The sequence below is a fragment of the Notamacropus eugenii genome, chromosome 2 (genome assembly GCF_028372415.1).
Source record: "Notamacropus eugenii isolate mMacEug1 chromosome 2, mMacEug1.pri_v2, whole genome shotgun sequence".
NCBI classification, from domain to species: Eukaryota; Metazoa; Chordata; class Mammalia; order Diprotodontia; family Macropodidae; genus Notamacropus; species Notamacropus eugenii.
In genome coordinates this window covers 105335924-105362846 of record NC_092873.1, presented here as the reverse complement: position 1 = coordinate 105362846, position 26923 = coordinate 105335924, and the positions used below count along the sequence as shown (strand labels likewise).

The window sequence follows — 26923 nt, the reverse complement described above, 5'->3', positions numbered from 1 at the left end:
GTCATGTCCAATGCTCTGCGACCCCATTTGGGGTTTTCTTGGCAAAGATACTGGAGTGGTTTGTCATTTCCTTCTCCAGATCATTTTACAGATGAGGAAACTGAAACAAACAGGGTTAAGTGACCTTCCCAAGGTCACACAGTTAGTAAGGATCTGAAGTCAGATTTGAACTCAGGAAGGGGAGTCTTCCTAACACTAGGTCTTACATGCTATCCATTGTGCCACCTGGCTGTCCTCACTAAACCTTACTGTCTCCCATATTACCTTACATCATATCATATCATATCATATCATATCATATCATATCTCACACATTCCATTTCATTTTATTTCATTGCATCATTACATTGCTATTATCCCCATTTTAAAGACGAGGAAAAAGAGGCTGACCAAAGTTCAGTAATTTGCTCAGAATAGCCTAGTTAGAATTAGAGGCAGGATTCAAACACAAGGATCTCTCCCCTAATTGTTTTTTCCTTTTACTAAATCCTGCTGCCTTTTAGGCAAATCTCTTACCTTTTTTGAGTCTAAGGACGTTGCATTGATGACTGTAAGGACCCTTCCTTATCTCAACTCTTTGATCTATTTTCCTCTGTCCTCATCTGAGAACCTTCACAGAAGTCTCAAACCTATCCTTCTGGTCTCACCCCACTCCCTTATGCCAAAGATACCATCACTTAGTATTAACTTGAACAAATACTGGATATGTCACTTATATTGAGAAACGTCAATCTTAAATGAAAATGTACCCATTTTCTTAACACCATTCTCTCTAATAGATTCTTGAGTTGAGCTGACTGTCAGCAAATTATATCATCCTATTGGTTTAATGATGAGGGTTACATAAGATCTCTGTTTCCATGACTTTCTCCACCCCCACCCCCCACCCCTTTGCACTAGCTATTATAGAATGGCACATTATGCTTTCCCCAAATAAGCAAGAATTTGAGAAACACCCCACGGCCACACGGTTTCATTGCTTAAACTTGCATCTGACTCATTTACCTCTTGATCACTGAGCCCTTTCCTTACCAGTGTCATTAATTACACCCATCACTCATTTCTATAACACCACCCTTTGACTTGTCCTGTCCTCATGGACACTGGCTTGTGAAACAGGAATTCAATGATGTTCTCTCCCTGAGCCTTCCAACTCTAGCAGATAGTAGGGCAGGAATCAGAGGTTGCATTTTTCTCAATGTTCTAGCCCTATGTTGTCAGGCCTCTAGTTTTTCCTGTTTGAGGAACGTTTTTGGCCATCTGTTACTACTATGACAGAAAGAATATGGCTAGTGCCTGCTTCTTTGATGAGTGACCAAATATGTTCCCTATCTTTATCCTCAAAGGTAGATGTTCTCAAAAAAAATTACAATCTTCCATTTCAAAATGGGGTCATACTTAAAAATAATTCCAGCTGGTTAAATTTAGGGCACTGAAAACATCTCCAAGAATATTATAAGAATGTCCCATGAGGACATTGCCATTTGATTGTGAATCAGCTATGTTTCATTCACTTTCAGCCCAATTCTTTCTCCCTTTCAACAGAATCATAGAACATTGGCACTCAAAGGGACTTTTGACACCATCTTGTTCTCCCCCTCATTGTACTAATGAAGAAGTTGAGGCCTGGAAAAGTTTAGTGAAACTACTGGCAATCACTACACTGGCCTCTCAATTCTATTTCTCTCACTTAACCCATTGATCAGGAAACTCATCACCCTTTGAGACTGAATCAGCTTTGGTATTCACATTTCATCAGTACTCTCAGTACCCTCTGCCCCTCTTAATGGAGGGCTAAAGAGCAAATAAAGAACTCCTCCTAAAGACTCCATTTAAAGAAAGCTTCCAGGCCAGTAATTCACTTTCCCCCAATTTGCTCTTCTTGGACTGGACTGCACCATGACCTCACATGGGTGCCTTCTTCCTCAGCCCTCCCCCTGCCTCAGCTTGCTTTTGGTGTTTTTTTTTTCTCCCATTAGATTTTAAGCTTCTTGAGGGCAGTGACTGTTTTTTCATATTTTTATCATATTTGTAAGCTAGTGCTTAGCACAGTAGGTGCTTAATACGTGTTTATCCACTGACTAGTATATTTCACCAGCTAAAGAAATCAGTTGTCCAACACATTCTTGATGAGAGATGGTGAACAAAATGCTTGTGATTTCCTACAATCACCTCTTTCTGGGTCAACTTGGCTTTCCTCGAGTCCCTGGCAGCCCTACTATCTTTCTTCCTTTAAACTGTACTCTGGTCATTTTTCACCACATCCTTAAGTCTTGCCCATCCACTTTGCCCTGTCTGCCAGAAAGACAGCTGTTACAGCCTGACAACTCCCTAGACTCTAGGTCCAGTCTAGTTGATTTCCACTTTGCTTCCTTCTGGCTTATACATGGGGAAAAGCACTGACATTATCTCTGGAAGCCTGTAGGCTTTGGGTTCTCAACTTGAATGTAAGTTTTTCTTGCTGGGTACAACATTAAATGCCTTACTGAAGAAAGGACAGAGGAAGGGAGAAAAATTTTCTCTCATTGTTGGTAAAAAGGCATGGTGGTTGAAGAAGATGAGATTATAGTCAGTCAGTTTTTGGTCAAGGTTGTGTTAAGGTAGGGTAGTTATGGGCTAGCTGGCTGGATAAAAGAGTAGAGGAATTACAGCAGCAATATGAGGTTGCAGAATTCTTTTTTTGTTTTTTGGAGAATTTCTTTTGAATACGCTGTTTAAAATGGAGGGTACCAATAAAGGTCAGGGCCAAGTGCTGGGAATAGAGAGAACTTCAACCTATAAATGATAATAATAATAAAGATACTATGTAACACCTTATAATTTTGCAGCACTGTTAGTTCCAGGAGGAGCTTGGGGAATACAGTATAAGATTTGTGATCCATGATAACATTTTGATTTTTTTTTAAAGCCTATGACTGAACATGTTTCTAAAAATAATTATCAGAAAATTTGGCTTACAGGAATTAAAACATACCTGGGTTCTAGTGCCCTAAGTTATGTGACCTTTGGTGGTGCAGTGGATAGAGCACCAGTGAAGGAGTCAGGAGGACCTGAATTCAAATCTCACCTCAGACACTTGACACTCACTAGCTGTGTGACCTTGGGCAAGTCACTTAACCCCAGTTGCCTCATCCTGGGTCATCTCCAATCATCCTGATGGATATCTGGTCACTGGATTCAGATGGCTCTGGAGGAGAATTGAGGCTGGTGACCTACACAGCCCTCCCTCACTCAAAACAAAGTCAAGTGTAAGTCATGTCATTATTTCTCTGATGGCATGGTTTTCTTTGGCAGTGAAGGACAAACACACACTTGATATATTGAGATTCAGTTTCCTCATCTATAAAATCAGGATAATACTAGAGAAATAGGATTAGAAATACTAATACTAGAGATATAGGATCACAGGGGTTAGAATTTTAGGGAAATTTTAGAGATTTTTTAATCCAACCCTTTCATTTTTACAGAGGAGAAAATACAAGACCTAGAGAGGGGAAGTTACTGGCTCCCAAAATTTTAGGGTGGCTGGGAAGAAAGATTTTTATAAACCTAATAATGCCATATAAATGTGATCTATTGGAACTGTCATTTAAAGTAAATCCTGTAAGCATTGAGTGTGTTTGAGCCAGCTCTAAATGGCTCAGGAGACAAAGATACACATACATTTTCAGTGTGAGCATTTACACCTTGCAAACAGGCAAGGGCTACACAAAATTGGGGCTAGATTTTTTTCTTATGCTGATTGTCTTAAGACTTAAGTGATGGAGAAATGTTAATAATGCAAATTAAAGTGTGTCATGGATACATTCTCCTCCACCCTCACTCCCCACAAAAGTCAACTGTTAAACATATACTAACACATTCCTAGCTCTATGGGGCCTTTGAGATAACCAAGTCCAGCCAACCTAATTCTGCAGAATTGGGGACAGTACTAGAGAACCTAGCTCTCCTGACTGCCTATTAGAACTAAAGTTCTTTTCAGTTGTGTGGATAATTGAGAGATGATTGATACTGTATCTTTACCGAGTAAATGAAAGTCTTTTGATCGTTGGTATCTGATTTCCTTATATCTCCTTGCTCCAAGTAATCAAGAAAGGGTCATTTTTTTCCCCTAGAAGCTGACATTCTGGACTCACTGAGAATGGGATAGAGTACTATATTAAGCTACAAGTTTAACTGCAGGTATTACCCTCAGGGTCAGGTGGGTTGGTTGCTTAAAGTGGCAATGACTCTACTAAATCATATCAAACCCCACACTGCTCTCTAGACTCATTCCTGTATATGGATCTGAGAAAGGTATTGGAAGGAGGGGAAGAAACAGAGACAAGATAAAATCCTTTCTGGGTTGGCTTCAAAGTTCCTAAGCTGGCTTCTTTCAGAATCTCTTCAGGGTTGAGGTCTCTTCCAAAGATACTTCAGCCTCAAGTCCCAGCTGCTTCTCCCAAAAAGACAAACAGCACTATTTCTCCCCAGCTCCTACTATAAGCCCAGGTGGTTGCTGAGAGGGAAGGCTTTCCTTTCCCAGTGATCCTTGAGATTGAGAAATGAGTTGTCGATATCCTCGGTACCCACTGAATGGAGTGAGTTTTTTTGGTCCCACCTGAACCTTGCCTTTAGGGAAAGTACTTCAGAAAAGTACTTGGGCTTTGAGTACTCCAGCATCCAAGAAGGAAAGAAGAGTTGTTGCCTTTTAGTATAGCATTCTGCAAGAGTGAACTCTTGTCTTGCCTTTTCAACTTATATAGGCCTCTATAAAAAGGAAGTTGTAGTGCTCAGGGACTGGGATAGTGTTAAGTCATTCCACCAAGCAGGATCTACTGGCCTTGCTGCGGGGCCCTTCACAACCGCAAACTGGGCTAGAAGGAGAATTTTCCAAGAGTTAGAGAAGTCCAAGAATCCCTGCCCCTCCACCCCTTAAAATACACACAATCTCAGTTACTCAGGCAGCAGCTCTCTCTAGGCGATGACCTCATGCTTAAAGATCCCAATATAGCTTCCCCCCCACCCAGTCCACACCCAACACCCATGTGGCTGGGAAAGGGGAAGGGGAGAGGAGAAAAGGGATAGGTGGTTGGAAGAGCCTGTCTGCCTTTTGTCATTACATAATACTGGGGTGGGTGAAAGGAAGGAATCCCTCGGTTCGTTCCCTTCCCCAGCATCCCCTCTCATAAACCTTTTAATTGTTTCGCTGAAATACAGAAATCTACTGGAAGTTTCCCCATTGTAACTAACTCGGCATGTCTGGTCGGTCCTCCAGGAAAGAGACCTCTCATCTGGCTTGCAGACAAGACATTTGTCTGATGAGCCCATTGAAAAAAATATTCCTGGGCCTGGGAGTCCAAGAAATATTGAAAGGAAGTGGGACACAGACTGTAGGACCAGGTCATACACCTGGACATACCCGGCCGGCCGCCCTCTAACTTCAGGACCATAGCGTGGCTTTTTCGGCGGAGAGTTTGGCAGCTAGGGGAAGTTTTAACCCGTTAGTGGCTTTTCATCTTCCCACTCTGCCTATTTCGCAGAGCGCTTTGGCTTGGAGTTTGGGTGCAGCAGCTTTCCCCGCAGAGTAGGAGGAGGAGAAGGAGAGAGAAAGAGGAGGAGGAGGGGGAGAAGGAGAAGAGGAGGAGGAGGAGGGGGAGGAGAAGGAGGCTGGGAGGAGGAGACCGGGAGGAGAGGGTTTAGGTTTTGCACCAATACTAATCCAGCTCGGGCTGCCTCCTTTTTCAGTCCCCTCCTCCCTTACACCACGTTACACAGTCATGGCGTGTGAGGAGGGGCGTTCTCCAGCGGCTGCACCCCATGCACTCCCTCCCCTTTCCAGGCGCTGCCCCCAGCCCCTCTCTCCTAGGCAACCTCCCTCCCCAGCCTCCTTCCGAGGGCCTGAGACCCCTCCCTAGAGATCTACATTTTCTACGACGTCTAGAGCCTGGGCCACCCTTCCCCCATCATCCTCGCTCAGAGAGGGATGCGCTAGCCCTGAACCTTTTAAGCCCGATGCCTTTTCCTGGGCGCCCCATCTGGGTCCCCAAGCCTAAAGCAGCGGGGGGAGGGGTGGTAGGTGAGGGAGCTGGTGGAGGAAGACGTTCACCCCCTCCCACTCCCCACTGCTCCAGCTCCCAGTCGAGAAATTGTAACAAATCAGACCCAATTTACTGATGAGGGAATTCTAGTAAATGGGGTGCGGGAGAAGGCGGACGGTTCAAGCATAGCAGGACACGCTCCCGTACAGGTCTGGATCTAGGAGGCAGCGCCCAGGCCATACCCACGCCCCCTCCTCCAGGCCTCTTTCTACTAGCAGAAGCAGTGAAGGGCGGAGAGCGTGGGGGAGGGGAGGGGGGTTCCCCTACAGCTTGACTTGACAGGTCCTCCGCCGGGCGGCCGCTGTACCTGCCCTGCGGTCCCTACCTCCCTTGGCATTGGACTTGAGCCCCTCCCCCCCATCCCCTGCTCCCCCTGGCTCCCCAGAGTGGGGCGAGCTTTTGCAGGATAAATCAGTAAATAACAAAGCTCCCGTCGGAAGGATGCAAACAATGAGGTCGGGTCCCCCAGGCTCAGGCCGGGCTGCTTGGGCTGCTTGGGCTGGCGGGGAGAGGCTGGGGCGCTGGACACCTTACTTCCTGCTTTCTCAGCCTGGGGCCAGACCCATCTCAGCGGAGGGATATCTCCACGCTTGCCCTCTCCTCTTCCCCCCCCCCCCCGTTCCCTCCTCCTTGTTCTGCTTCTCCTTTCCCTCCTCCCCTCCCCTTTTCTCCTTTTGCAAGAAAATAATTTGACAGTCGATTTGCTGACAGGGGAGGAATTTGCATCCTTGGATTTAAAAAAAAATAAAATTAAAAAAAAGCGAGAGGAGCTTGGGAACGGTTGCTAGGGGTGGGTAATGGGAGCGAGGACGGGGCGCTGGGGAGCGGGGTAAGAAAGGCTTGGGGGGCGCGTTGTGGGAAGCGGGGTAGAATCAAAGGTAAGACCAGGTTACAGTGGCTTTGCCCGGCCTGGGCTGCAGCCGGGGGAGGGGCGATGGATACAGATGTATTCTCCTTTCTCCCCTTTCCTCTTAGCTTAAGGCTCCGAGGCGGTGCATGCAGATGGGGAGTAAGTTTCCTGGAGGGGAGGGTGGATGCACCCGGGCAGAGCCCAGCGTTGCAAATTTCCAGGAGGGAAGGAAAGAAGAGTCTGCATGCGGAGACTTTAAGTTGCTGGCGTGAAGAGGGCTGGGGAAGAGAGGGGCAAGGGAGGGCGTTATACAGGGCAGTAAGTTTCCAGTGTAGAGGAGACTGCACGCTTCAGAGTAAGTTTCTAGCCGGGCAGGACGCTGGTGGAGGAGGAGGAGGAGGGGGAGGGATCTCCAAAGGGGAGGGGTGCATGCATATAGGGACCGGGTGGGGGAGTGGGGAGTAGATTTCCTGCGGGGAGGCTGTATGCATATGGAGAGTAGATTTCCTGAAGGGAGGGTGTAGGCTTATGCGGAGTAAGTTTCTTGCTAGGGTGGAGGAGGAGAAGGAGGAGAGGAGGAGGAGGAGGAGGGAGGGGGTAGAGGGCTGGTTGCGAGAGGAGCTGGGAGCTTCCTGGAGGGAGGCGGGGGTGGGGAGCATGCATTGAGGGGATGGGGGGGCGGCTACTGAGTAGGGGGGGAAGGGGCCATGCATATGGGGAGTATGTTTCCTGGCGGAGCGATATTTGTTTACAGGAGGAGGGTTGTACTGTAAGTGAGTAGCGCTGAGAGAGGAGGCGGCTCTGTCATAAATTAATATTGAAATTACTCCATCAGTCTTGCACCCCCTCCTTCCCCCCCACTCCCCCAGCCGAGACCGGTCTCCTAGTCGGATTGCACACACATGCACTTGTTGCAGAGCCATCTAAGGTAGGCAAGAAACTTAATAAGTTTCATTTTGCATTAGCTGGGGTTCCTCTGTGAGGAAGAGTTAGGGTGGGGGTGGGAGAGAGAAGAAGGACGTGGTGGGGGGGTGGAGGGAGGAAAAGTTTTTTTCTTCTCCTTTACTTTCAGTATGGCTAGGCAGGGCCTTCTTCCCCTCGCCTCTCTTCCCTCTCCCTCCCTAAGCTGCCAGACATCCTTGGTGAAGGAGGTGGGGGGGGGGGGGCGCAAGTGCCCTAATTGGCAGCCCTGGGGTGGGGTGTGGTGGTGAGAGGGCCTCGCCATTGAGAGTTGCAATGTTATAAAGCCCGCATTCTTCCAGACGAAGAACCACAGGACCCTAGGGATGTGCCTTTTGGGTTTTTTGACATGCATGTGTGCCTTGCCCGTGGGGGTATGCCTGAACTGTGTGGGCTGGGAGTTTGTATATGTGCTTGTCTTGGTACTCAACTGAAGTTAAGTGTGTAGCCACCCAAATGGGACAGATTAGGGGTACATTCTGTAATTCATCACCACCCTGCCCCTTTCCAAATTGAGAGTATGGGACTAGGAAACTATAAATGAGGGGGTGGAGAAACAGGTATTTTTTTTCCCCCAGAGCCCCATGCTAATCTACACTTTGGAAGGTGTGAAGGCTACCTGACTTGGCAGGTTCTAACCAGCCTTGTGCCTGGAACATGTGCTTTTCTAAGAATCTTTAAGCAAGAAGGAAAATCTCTTCTGGTTCCTCCATGTGTTCCAGATTGGCCTTTTCAGTGGTTAAACTCATCCCAAGACTAGACCTAACTGTTGGCAAGTTGAGTGGATTATACAGAGGTTGGTGACAGCATGGCTTGTGCTGTTTTTGTGGAATACATGCTTGGGAATGACATTTGTTTGGGGACGGCAGAATAGTTTTTTTAAAAGTCACATGGAAGCATGTAAACTGAGTTCGTTTTTTAGCAGGCCACATTAGGGAGAGAGCTGAATTCTGATCTGGAAACTCATTCCTCAGTGTCCTAAAGAAGATATACAAGTGTTGAAGAGAGAGCCTTAAGAAACGGAATTTATAGTTGCAATGATTTGCTGATGAAAATGGTCTTTTTAAAGATTCCAACAAATAGAGCTGTTCAGCAGTTAGCTAGTAGATCAAGCAGCCTTGCTTAGTCCCTTGCCTTGTCCTGATTTCTGCAGATTTGTCAGGTCTGCCTGCCTGTCAGACACTTGATTATCCAGATTTTAACTTTACCAGAATAATTTTCTATTCACTGAGGCTGGGCTTGGGCCATCCTGCCTAGCTTTTGGAGACCCAGCAAGTTTTTGAGGTTTTTTGGTTGCTCAGTGGACCAGAGTTCATTAGAACAGGAAAAATAAAAAGTAAAAGTTTCCAAATGCTATGGACAGTGGATTTTTCCTTTCCTTTCTTTTTTTCTTCTAGTTTTGCTTTCAAACAGCCTGCTTCAGGGATTTGAGCTTCTAGACACTTAGGAATAAACTGTTATTGTCACTTAACGAATGTTCTCTAACTAGGCATTATTTAAACAAATTAGCTCTGTTATTTTTTCCCAGCTGAAAAATTGAGAGTCTGGGGTGTGTGCTTATGCAGAGTGTTGTGAGAGTGAACAAAATCTTTACTTAGATTTATCCCAGGATAGCAGAATTACTGTCCTGCTTCACCTCCATGCCAAGAAGAATCATTTGATTTTTTTTCAAAATGAGGTATTTTATCGCCTTCATGTTGGCCATTAAACCAGGGACAGTAGTTTTGTCTTTAAGCCCAGAACGTTCTTTATGTGACCAAGGTTTGGAAGATCACGAGTCATAATTCATATTTTTTTTCAACATCCCCCCTGACGCCCCAAAAAGGAAAAGCATTATGGTACTTGGTATGTATGATATATTGGAAATGGTACCCAGGCAGTACCACATCTCTTTGGGCTCCTTCTTTTCAGATGACCTTTTTGCCAACGGATTCTTTAAAAGAAGGTTTGACATCTCCAAGTGCTTTTTCTTGGTTTGGGGCAGACAGATTCCATGATAAACACAGGCCTTTTCACAATTTGACAGTGAAGGCTTACATGGAGTGACATGGGCTAATGTAAGACAGTATTTTATATAAGCACAGTTGTGAAAAAAATGTTGCCTGTGGACTATGTTGAAGTGTGAATCTGTTTTGTCTTCTTTTAAACATTTTGTGCCTTGAATGTTTGGTGAGTTAGATACCTAGATAAGTGGATATTGAAAGGACTGAATCCTTCGATATTTTCTGCCAGATTTGTATATTAAAGTATTGGTTTTTAGAAACAACGTTTGTAAAGGAGGTTGATTGCCTTGGGGGTGCAGTTGGTTGGTTGCCTTTAACCAAGCAAAAGATCCTTTGGGATCAGTGAGAATATTTCTGTGAATGACTATGAGGTTATAGTTACTCTGGAAGTATTGGAGAAATAGAAGCCCGTTTAAGTAAGTAGTTGACTTAGAATCTGTGCCGAGGGGGTATTTTTGGCCAACTGAAAGGATGTTGGCCTTGTAGAAAGAGATTGTACTGGGATTTCTGGAAACCTAGCTGTTCTTTTTTGAGTTGGCTGTCATAGTGGAGTCCATTTTTTAGTTGTCTTCTCCATGAGATTGTAAACTCTTTGAGACCAGGGGTTGTTTTACTTTTCCTTCCTATTTGTACCTTCGGTACTTAGCACATAATAAAGGAAGCACTTAATAACTGTTTTCATTCATTCATTCATTCATTCATCTGTGAAATGGGCTAATGAGGACTTGTCTCTAATTCTCTTGACCAGTCTATTTCCTTACCTGACGGTACCTGCTTTGCAGAGTTGTTGTGAGGCTCAAGTGCACTTATATAAATGCTTGCTCACTGCTATTAATATTGTTATTATTACTTCCTCTTCAGGATGTAGATTATGAGGCCTTATGATTTTTACGTTCAGACTTGAAATAATGCTGATAAAAGGGGACTTGGGGCTATGGTACAGACAATACAAAACTGTGAGTAATCCAGAAATAATTTTTCTTAGTTTGAAAATTTTAATTAGCCTCTTCAACTCTTTTCTTCCCCAGTAGAATCCCAAGCCTAATAATTATGGTTGTCCAAAGTTAAAACTAGTTGTTGTTCTCTGAGCATATACAAGGCTATATGACCTTGGCCAAGTTATTTAATCCCTCTGGGCCTCATTTTCTTCATCTGTAAAATGCAGGGGTTGGAGTAGCTGACTTCAAGTGTCCTTCTAGCTCTAATAATAATAAATGGTACTTATATAGCATCTTAAGATGTGTGAACAGCTAGATGGCACAGTGACCTGGAGTCAGGAAGACCTGAGTTCAAATCTGGTTTTAGATAACACTTACTGGATGTGTGACTCTGGGCAAGTCTCTTAACTCTGCTTGCCTCAGTTTCCTCAAATGTAAAATGAGTTGGAGAAGGAAATGGCAAACCACTCCTTTATCTTTGCCAAGAAAACCCCCAAAAGGGGTCATAAAGAGTTGGATGTGACTGAAAATGACTGATTAATATTTCCATAGGCTTTATATAGCCTATCTTATTTGATCCTCACAACTACCCTATAAGGTAGTTATTACACTTATTTTACAAATGAGGAAAATGAATCTGGAACAGAGAATTAAGAGGGTATGGTCTGATTTCATCCATTTCACAGATGAGAGATGGACTCCAACATTATGTATATATGTCCGCTGACCCAGAAAAAGAATATATAGGTTTCCAGAAATTCTAGGTGATATTGTGAATTTAAGTCACCTTGATGGGGAGGTGGCTTAGTTAAGGAATGTTTGGGGGTGTTGTTTTGATTAGGCAGGCTGGTAGGTAAAGAAGAAGCCAAATTTTCTGTGACCTTGTCATATGGGATAATGGAGAACAGCTTGTATACTTAAGGTGGGTTTTCACAACAATATTATTTATCTTTCAGTACGAATATAGTGGGAAGAAGACTAAATAAGCTTTTCTTAAATTGGTATGAAAAGGATCCGTTTTCCTATTATCTTGCATTTACGTTGCCTCAGTTTCATACGTGTAAAAAGGAGATGACAACTGTACCTACCTCCTAGGTTATGTTGTGAGGACCAAATGTAACAATACTTGTAAATGTTAACACATAATGGATACGATATATAGTACTTAGTAGAGCTTAGTAAATATTTCTTCTCTTACCTATATTTACCTGTACTTGTTTTCCCCATAGAATGTAAGCTTGGTAAGGACAAGGTGGGGATTGTTTTTTTCCCTCCCTTCAATCAGGTCTTTGTATCTATCTTTCTTCCTCTGCCTCCCCCCCTTGAAGCTTTCCCCCTTCAGCTTAGTAGGTACTTAATAACGATTGTTGATTGATTGATTCAGACCAGAGGCTACGATCCCAGGTGGTGGGAGCAGGTGCTGGGTTTTCAATGTGCACTAGCAATACCCAGTCCCCCCAGGTTTTATTTCCTGCCTCATAAAGCCTGGTGGCTAATGGGAAGGAGGATGGATGTGGGGTCCTGGGTGGGCTGATGTGATGTGTGTGGATTAATGAAATTTCTGAATTAGCATCTCAATGAAGGATGAAAGGAATAAGGTGGTGGTGGGGGGAAATGAAAAATGCTTGATTTGTGAAAGTACAGCTTTGTTTTAGTTACTGGAATGCTTCTCAGCTAGGGTGGTGTGGCACATTTTTGAGAAGTTAGTGCAGTCTTAGTAACATGAGCCAGAGAGTGGCTCTGTGATGAAGTCCTTTCTTCTGGGTAAAATAAGCCTTCCTATCCCCTCACAACAAAACAGACTTCTAGAAAGGGGCTAGAATTTTTTTTAAGACTTACAAGATTCTTGGGATTGCTAACAGGAGCTAGAGAATCCTTTGCCTCGCTTAAGTGTATTGAGAAAGAAGGTGGTTTGGGCTTTGGGGTAGGGGGAGGGTGTTGGGGGGGAGGAGAGAGAGGGGGGGAGAGAGAAGGTGTTTATTCTTTCCACCTCTGCATAGATAGGCCTGGACTGCTCTTCCTCCTCACTGAGGCAATTTAGTATTCCAGGTTTCTTTTTGGGCATGGCTACACAAACTTTTTTTGATTAAATTCAAATTAAATTTTCTTCTCTCTATAGTTTTCTCTCAGTACCCTAAGCACCCAGAATACTGCCTGGGACACATAGTAGGGGTTAATAAATGCTTGGTGAATGAATGAATGAATGAATTTAAAGGTGATTTTTCAAAACTTGCTTTTGGATAGGTGATTTTTTAAAAACAAAGTCTTTGTATGAGAGTGAGTGGGAGTAGGTGCAGAGGATGTAGGTTTTAGGGGAAAAATCCCTTGGACTTCCACATGTCAGTGGTAATTATGGTTCTGTACATACAGATAAGAGCTGGCAACGTAGAGGCAAGGGTATAAGGTGGCGTGGTACCTTGCATAATGACTTTCGCCTGCAGTGTATGCCTCATTTTCCTAGGCCAGGAGTTCTCTATCTGTTTTGCTTCTGTGTGTGTGTGTGTGTGTGTGTGTGTGTGTGTGTGTGTGTGTGTTTGTTGTAGATCCCTTTGGCAGTCTAGGCCTTCCCTCAAGAAAGCCCCTTCTTGAATAATGATTTTAAATGCACAAAGTACATAGAATCACAAAGGAAACTAGCTGTATTGAAATAGTTATCAAAATGTTAAAAAAACAAATTCAAGGACCCTTTGAAATCTATCTGTGGAGCCCAGTTTAAGAACCCTGTTCTAAGTTGAAAGTAGAGAGGCTTGGTCCACTGTGGAAATGGTGACAGCAGGAGCTCCAAAGAGTTAAGTCTGCATCAGAAATCTTGCAAGCTTTTTTTTTCCCTAGCCCATTTGACTGCATTATTGAGCAGCGCAAAGGTAGGAGTGAGTTCCTTCTTCTGGGGAAAAGAATCTTCAGTCAGAGTAATTTAGGCCTCGGATTAGATTTATTTGAAAACTAGTTGTAATGTGATTGGGAAAAGACGTCTCTGATTCCCAGGCTGGTTTAAGAAATTAGATAGTCAGTGGCATGGATTTAAATCTCAGGCCCCTTGGGAGAAATTCTGCAAAGGGGCTCTCCTTCCTTTCTCAGCCATAGCCTAGGAAAGCCCCCTTTGCATTTTTAGTTATCATTCTTTCTCTAGACACCCCCCACCCCCCAGACTGTAAAGGGCTGCTTAGGTGGTAGTTTGGTGGGCTCTTCTTAAATCACATCACTTTTCAGATGTTTAAAAAGAAAAAAAAGAATATCCCTTCCAGACTCTCCATCACTCTCTAATTCTTGCACTGAAAACCTCCTCCCTTTACTCTCAACTGTTTCCTTCCCCTCCCCCACTACCGTTTGCTCTTGTTTTCAGGTTATACTATTTGCGTTGTTGAAATCATGTTATTAGAAATGCTGATGCCCAAAGAAAAAATGTCTTTCCCGGCTAGTTCTAGTCAACGTATAATTGAGTTTCATTAATTTGGATTCCATCTAATTTGGTATTTGAGACTCTTTGAGCCTGGGTGTGCAAAAGTTTATTTTAACTCTTTCTCTCCAGAAAGAGGATGTTATCAAGTGTAAACCAGGTTGCCCGTGGGTTTTTAGCTTTATCCTAATGGAACAAACTTTCTTGAATTCTTTTTAAAGTGGGCGCTGCTTGTTAACACTTGAATGCTTTGGTTGCCAGTTAGATAAAGAGGTAAAGTCTTTATTGAGCACTGACAGTGTCTGGTATGGTGGTAAAGCTGTTGGAATGCAATTGTAAAACCTCGTCCTTGCTCTCAGGGAGCTTCTGTTCAAATAGGGGAAGACTGGCTATAAAGGAGTTCTGGAAAGTAGGAAGGCCTTATTCCAGGGGTGAGGAACCTGCCACCTCGAGGCCACATGTGGCCCTCTAAGCCTTGAAGTGTGGCCCACTGACCAATCTTCACAGAACTGTTTGGTCAAAGGGCTGAACTAGAGGGCCTTGAGGCAGAACGTTCCCCATCCCTGCCTTATTCTATTAGGGAGCCCTCTGTCTCTGGAGCTGAGTCCAGGATTCCTGTTAAAGCGAGAGGGGATGATGCCAAGAGGGAAGGCCAGGAACATAGATGTATATTTGGTCATTTGAGCTGGCCCTACAGTGGAACAGGAGAATGAGGGGGGTGGTGGTGGTGGGGTTGAGTCGTTTCTGTTGTATTTGACTCTTTGCTACCCCATTTGGGGTTTCTTGGCAAAGATCCTGGCATGGTTTGCCATTTCCTACTTCAGGTCATTTTTATAGATGAGGATACTAAGGCAAACAGGGTTAAGTGATTTGTCCAGCGTTATACAGCTAGTGAGTGCCTGAGGCCTGGATTAAACTCTCTGAATCCAGGCCAGGGGGCTCTACCCACTGTTCTACCTAGCTGCTCTCAGAGAGGGTAGTAGGGAATGCTTTGGGGAAACCACAGAGCTCTATTAGTTACCCTAAGTTTCCCATGATAGTGGAGCTCATCTTTTCAATACTAACATCTTGTTGGTGTTGCTCTATAGGGAGGAAAAGTGAGTATGTGTGTGGAACTGAAAATGAATATTGCAGAGAGGGCAGTGGGGGCAGAGAGAGAGAGAGACAGACAGAGAGAGACAGAGACAGACAGAGAGACAGAGAGAGAGAGACAGAGAGAGAGAAATGGTTGGTTTTACCAGACTGCAATGTATAACCAGTGAGGGACTTTTATCAGTGAAGCTGTTTTATTCCCCCTGGTCAAATGTAAGCCCCTGAGGATGGAAGAGATGAAATATATTTTGGAAATAATACAACTGTGTGGGGAAAACAACAATAACAACAAAATCTCATGCCGAGGACTTTGCATTTTTCAGACAACTAACCATCTGTTGGTTGATGAATGAAGCCATCCTTCTCTGACTGCCCCAAATGAAAGTGTTCTCTCTCTCCTCTTGGAAGTTCTGGCCCTTGCCTGGTGAGCCTCAGTTTTTTGCGTGTCATCTTGATCTCTCTTGAATTAATTACTTGAGCACTTGTTATTAATATCATCACATAGATTAGAGCTGGAAAGGATCTTCTAGGCTGCATCAAGTCCAACCACCTCATTTTACAGGTGAGGAAAACTGAGGCCCAGAACAATGAAAAGACTTAAGGTTATATAGGAAATAGGAGAACTATAGGAGACTAGGATCTGAACCCAGATTCTCTGCAAATCTCAAAAGCATCTAGCTTTCTGTCTCCCAGTGCCTAGCTTGATACCTACCACATGCTAAGTGTTGTCAACAAAAATTCCTTGAGTAAACTAATAGACTGAGCTGAAGATTAAATAATGGTAGATGATATTGGATTCTGTATCCTTGAAGTTTACAGTCTGTTGAGGGGTAGGGATAGGAGACAATCCCAGATAATCTTGATACTCCACATCAGCAGTATCAGACTCAAATAGCAATGTTTCCCTGTGAGCCTCATATTGACTTAGAAAACCACAAATTAACATTATATTGTATTGAATTTTTTTTTGCTTTGTTAAACCTTTCCCAATTACCTTTTAAACTGGTTCAGACTACACTGGGGAGTTTTTTGCTGGCTTTGCAGGGAGTTTGACACCTCCGCTGTACACTCCATGGTAGTAGCAAAAGAAAGGTCAGGTTTTCATTAGCAAGGGGAGTGGGGAAAGGGCAGACATTAGGAAAAACTTCATGAAGAGGTAGTATTTGAGTATGGGCAGCTAGGTGTGTATAGTTGAGGATCATTTTAAAGTATGGATGGGAATTCAGTAATTGAAGAGGAAGATGGCAGACATAGGCAGAAGGGAACCATGTAAATTGAGGTCCTGAGACAAGAGAGGGCATGGCATGTCTAGGGGAAGGAAGAGTCAGCCAGTTTGTTAGTAGTGTAGTGGCAGCAGATTGTCTGGAGGCAATAAAAAGTCACTGAAGATTTATAAGCAGAATTAATCAGTAAACATTTATTAAGCACCTACTACATACCAGGCACTATATTAAGCCCTAGGGATACAAAAAGAGGTAAAAGACAGTTCCTGCCCTCAAGAAACTTAAAATCTAATGGAGAGTGATAAGACCAGATCTGTCTATCTGAAAGATTCTGGCAGCAGTATGTGAGAACAGAAGAGAAGTGAAAATAAGGAAATAGTGCAGTAGTTCAGACAGATGGTACTCTGGTGACAGTGAGTCTAGAGAAGGATGGATCATGGATTTAGACTAAGGCACCTTATGGTTTATAAAATCCAGGTGTCTCCATTCTCCCCCCCAAATTCTACTATTTGTAGAGGAGGAAATTTAGTCTGGAGAGTTTAAGTGAATTGTTCAAGATCATACAAATGATAAGTGACAGAGCCAGAATTGAACCCAGACCCCTCTGATTCCAGAGAGGGTACATTTCCACAGCACAACTGCTGCCTCCTTGGTTATAAGAGAAATTGCTAAGGAAGAATCAGCAGGTCTGGGATTGGATGCCCCTGGTAGGTGAAGGAGAGAGTAGTCTGAGATAACCTAAGGTTTAATGTGGGAGACAGAGAATTGGTGGGTGTCTGATGCAAATGGTGGAGTTAGGAAGAGGAGATCATTTAGGAAGAAAAGATGATAGGCTCAGTTTTGGATACGTTGAGTTTGAAGTGTCCATTTTGACTTTTATTTTTTTATTAAATTGAATATGTTTAGCACTGTGAGGTCTCTTTTGAAAGATCAGTCTTATTCCTCTCAGTTTGATTTGGTCCCCATAGATTGAGATGGAGGGAAGTGAATCAATGAGAAATATAAAGGAATGGTAGAAGAAATTCATATAATTTAATCCTCTAGTGAGTAGATAGTGCAGAAAAATATATAAAGGTCATGGGAAACCCAAAGTAATTTAGACCAATAAAACATTAGTGTGAAATATTCAGGTGGTTGAGATAGAAGTATTTAGGGTATTTTTAAAGTTGGGTCTCTGTCATATGACATAGCATTGTGGTTTTCTGCTAAGATTTACAAATAAGTTTAAGACTTAAAGGGCATGGATTTAGAGCTGGTAGGGATTTCAGAGAATTTGTAATGCAGTAGATTTTTGTAGATGGGGAGACTGAAGCCTATGAAGGGGAAATGACTTGCTGAACATCACAGAGGAAGGTAATCATAGAGGAGAAGGTCCTACCTAATACTGGGGTTCTTACCTTGGGGTCCATCCTGTGGATAGATTTCAGGGTATCTGTACACTTGAACGAGGAAGAAAATTCCATCTTTTTTTCCCCACTCACCTCTAACTGGAACTTAACATTTCCTTCAATTATTTGAAAACATTCTGAGAAATAATCATTAGTTTGTGAGCTCCTTGAAGGCAAGCACTTTATATCTCTTTTTTGTATCTCAGCTCTTAGTACCATGCCTAGCAGATAGCACAATAACAAATGCTTACTGATTGAGAAAGGGTCCACAGGCTTTGCCAGACTGCCAAAGGGCCTGTGACAAACACAAATGTCTTATTTTGAATTTATTTTTTTTCCAAATAAGCATTTAAAAAACTAATCTGCTTCTCCCATTTCACTGCCCTTCCTCACCCTCCTTTGAGCCAATTAAAAAAACCAGACAAACTCAAAAGAAAGCTTGTACCACATAGGCTACATGATCTGGCAAAACATTCCCACATATCTAAAAATAAATATCTCTTTTTTGCATTTTAAGTTCATCACCTCTTTGTCAGGAGGTGAGTGGAATGTTTCATCCTTGCTCTTTTGGATTTGTGGTTCATATTTGTATTGATCAGAGTTCTAAAGTCTTTTAAAGTTGTTGTTTTAAATATGGTGTTATTGTATAAATTACTATTCTAATTCTAAGCTCACTTCATTCCGCATCACTTTATAGAGTTGTTCCCAATTTTTCTGCACTTGTCCATTTCATATGAAACAATACAATTCCATTCCATTCTGTCATTCATTTTGTCATTCCCTGATAGAATAGCCTCTTAGTTTGCAATTTTTGGCTCCTATGAAGAGTGGCTACAAATATTTTTGTATATAGAGATCCTTTTCCTCTTGCTCAGATACTTTTGGTGGGTATAGGCCTGTTGTCGAGTCCTGTCCGACTCTTCATGACCCCACTTGGTTTTGTTTTGGTAAAGGTACTGGAGTGTTTGTGTTTTCCTGTCCAACTCATTTTCCAGAGGGGAAAACTAACGTGATTTGCCCAGGGTCACAGAGGCTGGATTTGAACTCAGGCCTCCCTGACTCCAGGGTTGGTGATGGGGGTGAGGGGTGGTGGAGCCATGTGGAGATAGGCCTGGTAGTTTTACAGCTGGATGTGCATAGTTTGATAACTTTCTGGGCATTGTTCCAAATTGTGTTCCAACGGTCATTGGTTCAATTCACAACGCCACCAACGGTGCACTGGAGATGACACAAAAGCTGACTAAGAACCTTTCATGCTGCAGTTGAGGATATGGGGAAAGGTCTCCTGCTCAAGTCAAGGATTTTAAGAGACAGAAGTGAAGAGAGCAGAGAGTGATAAAAGGAGCATTGTGTGCGAGGTATAGCAAAATGTCCAATATGTCTGGATACAGGGTCAAGATAGGTGATCACCTGTTCTACAGACACCTGCCACTGAAGCTGAGTTTTGAAGGAGGCAAGTGGAGGAGATGAGGCGCCATGCTTCCATGAAGGGTTTTCATGCCAAATCATACTCAAAATGGCAACATTAGGTGTGTTTCTTATTCTTTTTGATTTTTTTTGGAATTTAGATGTTGGCTTAAAATAGAACGTGAGTCCTGTAGAGCCCTCCTTGTGGGCTAGATGGGCACCTCTTGGGGTTGGGGGGTGGGGGGTGGGGAGTATAACCCACAGCCTGTGCCTTCAGATTGCTGATAGTCTTCTTGGGGAGACTAGAACTGGATACATGAAACAATATAATCCAGAGAAGGGGAGGGGTGTGTGTTGGTTTGAATTCTTATAGAGGGGGCTCTGTCTTTAGTGGGATAATGATTTTTTACTAGACTGGTTTTCATGTAATTTGTTTGAGGAGAAAAGCAACCCAGAGGACTATGTGAATTCAATTCAGTGGTTTATATGCTTAGAGCTGGAAGAGACCTCAGAGGCCATCTAGTCCAGGACCCTTATTTTAGAGATGAGGAAATTGAGACTCAGATAGGTTGTGATTTGCCCAAAGTCATGTAGCTAGTATCACACAGGATTTGAACCATTCTGACTCTTAGAGTCTCATTCAACTGTGCCACAGTGTTTTCAAGTACCTGCTGTGTGCCAGATATTGTGCTAAGCTCTGGGGGAATACAGGGACCACAGTGAAAACATCTTTTGCCCACAAAGGGGCTAATGTAAATGAAAAACAATTTGTGTGAGGTTAAGAGCTAACATTTGGGAGACTCGGAGGTTGTGGTACTTGTGAAGCCAAGGATTGTTCTAAGACAGGGATGTGAAGGTGGAGCATTCTTGGCAGAGTAGAGGAACAGCCTGTGGAAAGGTGTGGAGGTGGGAAACTGCCATAGAAAGAAAAGGCAGTATAGCAAAGTAGGGCAGTTTAGGGTGTGAGAAAGGGAGTCTAGAAAGGTTGTGAAGGGTCTAGAAAGGTTGATTGGACCCAGAATGGGAAGGGCTTGGGGGGGAGGGGAAGCAGTTTTTTTCTTGTTTCTACTGGAAAAACAGAAAATGGAGAGACAGTACAAGGGGAATCTTTCTCAGGGAAGTAGTAGTGGTTGTGCTTGGCCTACTATGGAAACTGAAAATTCTAGTTCACTTTTGAATTGCAAAAGAAACTGGATAGTCCAAGATTAATTCTTTCTCTGTGACAAAAAAACTAGCTTTAGCTGTATGTCTTTGGAGTCAGGTCACTTTTTGCCTTCGAAGATGCTCAAATTCTCCTCCCTTGGTCTTCAGTTTCTGTGGCTGTAAAATGAAAGAGTTGGACTAAATCATCTCTTAAGGGTCACCCTCCCTTCCCTGTTTCTGCCTCATGACTAGGGAGGCCATCCTTTGACTCTGGCTCTTACTGAGCAAAGGAATGCAAATGTTGTCCCATCCCCCATCCTTTATAATAAGTGACATTTTGTTAAATCAGTTATCCGAGGCCTTATCTGTATTTCTGTCTGTGCTGGTTTAGTCAAAATAGGAAATCCAGTGAATATTAGATTTCTCCTCCCCAACCGCTCTCTACACATGAACACTTAATGCAAGATTTCTGATAGAGGAGGGGCGATGTGTCCTTGAAAAAATAAATGCTATGTGCAAAAAAAAAAAAAAAAAAAAAAAGAGAGAGAGAGAGAAAACAGAAAAAAGGTTGAAGGCTTTAACTTGTAGCAAATGCTCTTTTCAGCAGCTGTGATTCTACCCCCATCCCCATTTTTCTTTTTCTTTTTTTTTGATTAAGAGAACTTGCTAGTTTGAGTTGAGTGGGGTGGGAGTGAGAAGTCTCTGGTGGGGAAAGCTTTGAAATCTTGGGGTTGGAAGGAATTGAATGCCAAAAAGAGTTATGGAAAATATACTCTTATAATTGTAGTGTAATAACATGATGGACACATGCAAAAATTGCAAAGGGGAAAATAATTTTTATGTTTACGGGAAGTCATATATTCTCTCTACCAGATTCAGGTATACTGGGGGAGAGCTAGGGTTCTTTAAGAGGATTTTCTCCAGCCACCATCAGTCAGTTGATAATAAATTAAACCTTTATTAAGTGTTTACCTAGTGCCTAGTGCTGTGCTAGGCAGTGGGGTTACAGACACAAATGAAATAGTCCGTGCCCTAGAGGACCCTAATTCTATAGTGTGAGACAACTTGTACATAATAAATAAATGTTTACAAAACAAAACAGATAGAAAGTAATCTTGGAGAAAACAACTCCCCTTCCTTCTAGCTTTCCCACTCTATTATTTCTTAAACTAGTTTCCAGTCTTTTAGAAATAGCTTGTTGAAATTCATGATTGTCCTCCCACTATTATTAATTTTTTTGGCTTTGAAATAAATTATAACCAATTTTATTTTGACAAATTATGCAGAATTTTGACAATATACTGAGAAACAGGAGGCTTATTCTGTTTACCTTTTGTAAAATCTCAGGGCTTTTATTGGAGATCCAGGCAAAAAAGAGTCCCATCAAGCAGTTCACCCTCCTTTTCATAATACTATTAATATACAGAGTAGAAATTCAGGAGATACTGGATTGGAGGCATTAGGTCATCACAGAATTAGTTCTAAGAATCACTGTAAATGGCATAGTCTTTTAAGTCAATGTATCTAGCTGTATTAAATGCCAAGGACCATAGATAAATATCTAGAGGGTTTACTAATGTTAATATTGGTGGGGTTCCCATAGACTAATTTTAAAAAATTTAATAATTTTTAGTTTTTAACATTCACTTTTTTCAGATTTTGTCTTCTAAATTTTCCCCCCATACATGTACAATCATATTAAACAAATTTCCCCATTAGTCATGTGAAAGCAGGATCGGAACAAAACGTAAAAAGCACAAGAAAGAAAAAACAAAAAAAGGGGAAATAGTATACTTTGATCTATATTCAGGCTCTATAGTTCTTTCCCTGGATGTGGGTAGCATTTTCCATCATGAGTCTTTTGGAGTTGTCTTAGCTCTTCTCAGCAAGGCAGTGATCTAAGTCTAACAAAGTCAATCATTCACGATTTTGCTGTAACTATGTACGATGTTTTCTTATATAGTGTTTAAGAAAAATAAAAAAAAATGTTGCTAGGAAAAATCAAATCAACAAATCAACAAACATTAAGTAAGCATCTACTATGTGCCAAGTACTGTGTTAAATGCTAGAGGTACAAAAAGAAAAGATAGTCCCTGCCCTCAGGGAACTTACCAGTCTAATGGGGGAGAAAACATGCCTCCAAATATATACAAAGGTGTTCATTTCAGGTGTCTTTAAGGATGTTGGCAAGTCCATAGTCATTTAAAATAATGTTTAGTGATATTTTTTGTTTTTATATCAACTTAGGTTCCCATTTGTCCCAACTCTGTCCTGTCCAGTTAGTAGGGAATTAAGCAGTTTGAAAATCCCTTTAAAAAAAAAGAAAAAGTTAAGCAAAACTGACCAACATATTAAAAAAGGAAGGTGTGGCTTCTCATCTTTCATCTTTGGGGTCAAACTTGGTCATAATTTTGCAGCATTCGTTTTTAATTAATATTTTCTTGTTCTTCCCATTTATATTACTGCCATTTTTTGGTTTTTTTTCTGGTTCTTTTTTTTTCATCAGTTCACGTAAGTTTTTTTTCCATACTTCTCCCTATTCATCTCATCCATCATTAATTAATGCATAGTCATATTGCTCTGGAGCAGGTAAGTGGTGCAGTAGATAGAGCGCTGGGCCTGGAGTCAGGAAGACTTGAGTTCAAATTTGACCCCCCTTACTAGCTGTGTGACCCTGGGCAAGTCCCTTAACTCTGTTTGTCTCAGCTTCCTTCTCTGTAAAATGAACTGGAAAAGGAAATGGCAAACCACTCAAGTATCTTTTCCATAAAAACCCCCAAATGGAGTTATGAACTGAAAAACAACAACAGTATTCCATTAAAGTCATGAACATCAATTTGTTTCGCTCTTTTCCAGTCTGTGAGCAGATATCTACTTTGCTTTTGGTTCTTTGCCATCTGTGTATTTTTCAGGGGAGAAGTTTGCCTTCAAACTTGGAGGGATTTGACTAAAGACTTGTTCAAAACAGAATGTAACCTAGAGGAGAGGGATTGTTTTCATTTTTGTCTTTGGATCTCCAGAGCCTTGCACAGAGTAGTCACTTAATAAGTGTTTATCTAATAGAATGTTCCCTTCAATTTCTCCTCTAACTCAGAGAGAAGCAAGAAAACAAGCATTCATTAAGTGCCTACTATGTGCCAAGGATGGTGCTAAGCTCTTTACAAAATCGTTCATTTGATCTTGACAACAACCTTGGGAGGTAGGTACTGTTACTGTCATTTTACAGTTGAGATCACTGAGGTAAATAGCAGTTAAGTGCCTTGCCCAGTTTCACACAGTAAGTATCTGAAGCTAGATTTGAACTGGATCTTCCTGAGTCCAGGGAGTCAGGAGTCTATCCATTGTACTACCTATCCACTGTGCCTAGCTGAGAAACTTCTGGCTTGCTTATTCTCTTTCAGTTATAATTCGGTACTATCTTGATTCCTTTTCTTGCCCATATCCCTCTGCCCCATAGTCATTGCTTCTTTATCATCAAATGCCTCTCTGCATTTCTTTCTCCTTTTTGTCAACTGCCTTTTCTCTCTTTACTTCTTTACCCTTACCTGCAGGTTCTGATCAAAGCCAAAATCCTGACCATGGAATAATAATCTTAGTTTTTTATTATACTTAGCCCAGTCTGGATCTTTACCTAATTCTTGCATGTACTTCTGGGCTCCACTATATCCATAGGCAGATGGAATTAGATTATTTGGATTCATAAGTCATAGGATTTATAATATTTATAATAGTAAATTTATAATCATAGGTTTATTTAGTTCTGAAAGGGACTTTATAGATAGATCATCTGTCCTAGAGGTGTCAAGCATGCAGCAACAGCATTTTCCAACCAGATTAAAAATACCATTGAACACAAATAAAGTGAATATGTAGTTTTCTAAGTCAATATACAGTCTGCACTTATCCTTATGTACAGTTTAGTGTCTCTGTTTCTGTTTGAGTTTAACACTACCAGTCTACTCCAATCTTATTTTATAGTTGAGTAAATTGAAGCCCAGAATGGTAAGTGACTTGACTCAGGGCAAACTGGTGGCAAGAGTCAGAGTGGGAATTTGAATCTTGACCCTGATGAACTACCGATCCAGTACTTTTTCTAGAAGAAGCCAAGATTATTGACATTCTGGAAAGTTAAATTTATACTTGGAAGAACTGGAATTGTTTATCTTAGAGGAAAGAAAATGGGGAGGATTTTTTTTGTTGAGTTGTTTCTGACTCTTCATGACCCCATTTGGGGTTTTCTTGGCAAAGTACTGGAGTGGTTTGCTGTTTCCTTCTTCAGCTCATTTTACTGATGAGGAACTGAGGCAAATGGTTAAGTGACTTTCCCAGTGCTGCATGGCTAGGAAGTGGCTGAGGCTGATTTTGAACTCACAGAGATGAATCTTCCTCATTGTAGGCCAGGCCACCTATCCCATGGGCTACCTAGCTGTTCTAGGGAGGAGAATGAGAACCTTCAAATGAGGCAAGGTTAAATGTAATGGAAGGAGCCAGGGATGCCCAACGACCTGGATCATTCTGCCTATAGCTGGTGATGCTACTAATTCACTTAACCCCTAAGCCTCAATTAAATTATAAATTATGTCTAGTAATAGCTGTCCTAACAACTTGCTAGGGTTGTTGTCAAGATCAGTAAGCTTTGTGAACTTTGGAGTGCTGTATCAAAGTCAGTTATTGTTATTAATAGCAAGATTTGTTGCCTGACTACAAAACATGGAAACCAGGGTCTCTGAAGAATCGAAAAGGATTATTACAGAGAGAATGATGGAAAGGTACATGTTGAATGTGAAGAGGCAGCAATGCATGGTGAATGAGGAAATTCAAAGAACAGGAGCAAAACATATCACCAGGGAAATATATGATAGAAAAAGATGGGCTGGTAAGGGGAGGGGAAGGGTGATGGGTGAATGGCCCAGTGCCCCAGTGGGGTATGCTAAGGATATCTGTCTGTAAAAGGTCAGGAAAAATCCTCTTCAGGGAACTGGAGAGGCCAGAAGTTACCAAGAAGGAAGTGCAGGCATAGCTGGGTTGTAAAACCACATTATTAGAGGGTACTTTCAAATCACTGAGATCACAGATGCATTGGAGTACTGAAATACACGAGAAGGTACTATATGTAATATAGGGCACCTAGGTAGTGCAGTGGATAGTGCACTGGACTTGGAATCAGGGAGACTTATTTTCCTGAGTTCAAATGCAATCTTAGATGCTCCTTAGCTATGTGACCCTGGGCAAGTCACTTAACCTTGTGTGCCTCAGTTTCCTCATCTGTAAAATGACCTGGAGAAGGAAATGGCAAGCCACTCCAGCATCTCTGTCAAGAAAACCTCCAATGAGGTTATGAAGAATAGGACACTACTGAAATGACTCAACAACTAAATGTAAGGTAGGTTCTGTTCCAGAAGCTGGGGATACAAAGAAAAGAGTTGACAACAAAAATTGGAAACAGTTCCTGCTCTTAGTCCATTGTACTCTTGGTAAGAAGATAGAGATGCTGAGAGTATAAGTGACACATGAACCTGGTTGCAGTTCTTTGAAGATCTATTGTGGTTGTGTTTGTCCTTCATTCTGGAAGAGGACCATGAGGACCATCATCACGATGATGACAAGTTGCAGTTGACTTTGATTTGAGTGAGGGAGGGCTGTGCAGGGTCACCAACCTCACTTTCTTCTTCTGAGCCATCTGGGTCCAGTGGCCTGATATTCATCAGGATGACTGGAGATGGCCCAGGATGCAATGTGAGACCCTGGCCCTTTCAGGCTCAGTTTTCATCACATTCTCACTTTGAGTGAGATAAACTCATTCAATGAATAGGCCTCTTTAACTAGTTACTCAAGGGATGGGCCCTTTAATAAAAAAAAAATCAAACTGGAAGGGGAAGACCCTCAGGGTTCCTGGGTAAAAGAGAAGCAATTACTATTTAGTAATGATCATAATTTTATTAAGCAAGAGACCTTCAACTGGCTTAGCTTTATGCCCATGCTTATCTGTGAAAGGCTATACTAATATATGTTTTTCTGCTCAGACCAAATGAGGAATGTGGAGGAGAGCTATGTTCCAGCTGGGGCTGGGAGAGAGACTTGACTTTCCCCAGTAGAGAGAACAGGACACAAGAGAGATCTGGTCTGTTTTCAGCACACGTGGGGTGTTCTTCATTCATATGAAAGTCGAGTTAATTGGCTCCAGAATGACAATGTCTGTGCCCCATTTCCCAGGGGCTTATTCCCTGCAAATCTTTTCTGTCAGTGGGCAGTCCTACTGCTTATTTTCTAAGGCATGTAAATATTGCACTGGGATTCTGGGAATGAGGGAGCTGTGGATTGGGAATAATCAGAATAGAGGTTATTAACTACTGGCAATTTCACATAATATAAAAAGGTAAGATATGAATCTTTTCCCTGTCCCCATTTTTGATGATTTAGAACTAAACTTTACTCTTTCATT

At 42.2% G+C, this 26923-nt stretch overlaps 1 protein-coding gene across 17 annotated transcripts in view; it reads left to right on the top strand.

The window, feature by feature from the left end:
* The window catches only part of TRERF1 (transcriptional regulating factor 1), a 334655-nt gene that overhangs the window by 39910 nt on the left and 267822 nt on the right, over positions 1 to 26923 (top strand). For 6 of the 17 annotated variants that reach the window (XM_072642171.1, XM_072642170.1, XM_072642169.1 and 3 more), the window contains exon 1: positions 7331 to 7858. The exons of 3 other annotated variants lie outside the window; for them this stretch is intronic. The gene's annotated coding sequence lies outside the window, so the exon portion shown is untranslated. Of the gene's footprint in view, positions 1 to 6992; positions 7286 to 7330; positions 7859 to 20406; positions 23681 to 26923 lie in introns of those variants that run through there. 8 more of the 17 variants (XM_072642166.1, XM_072642159.1, XM_072642160.1 and 5 more) reach the window with 5 other exon arrangements.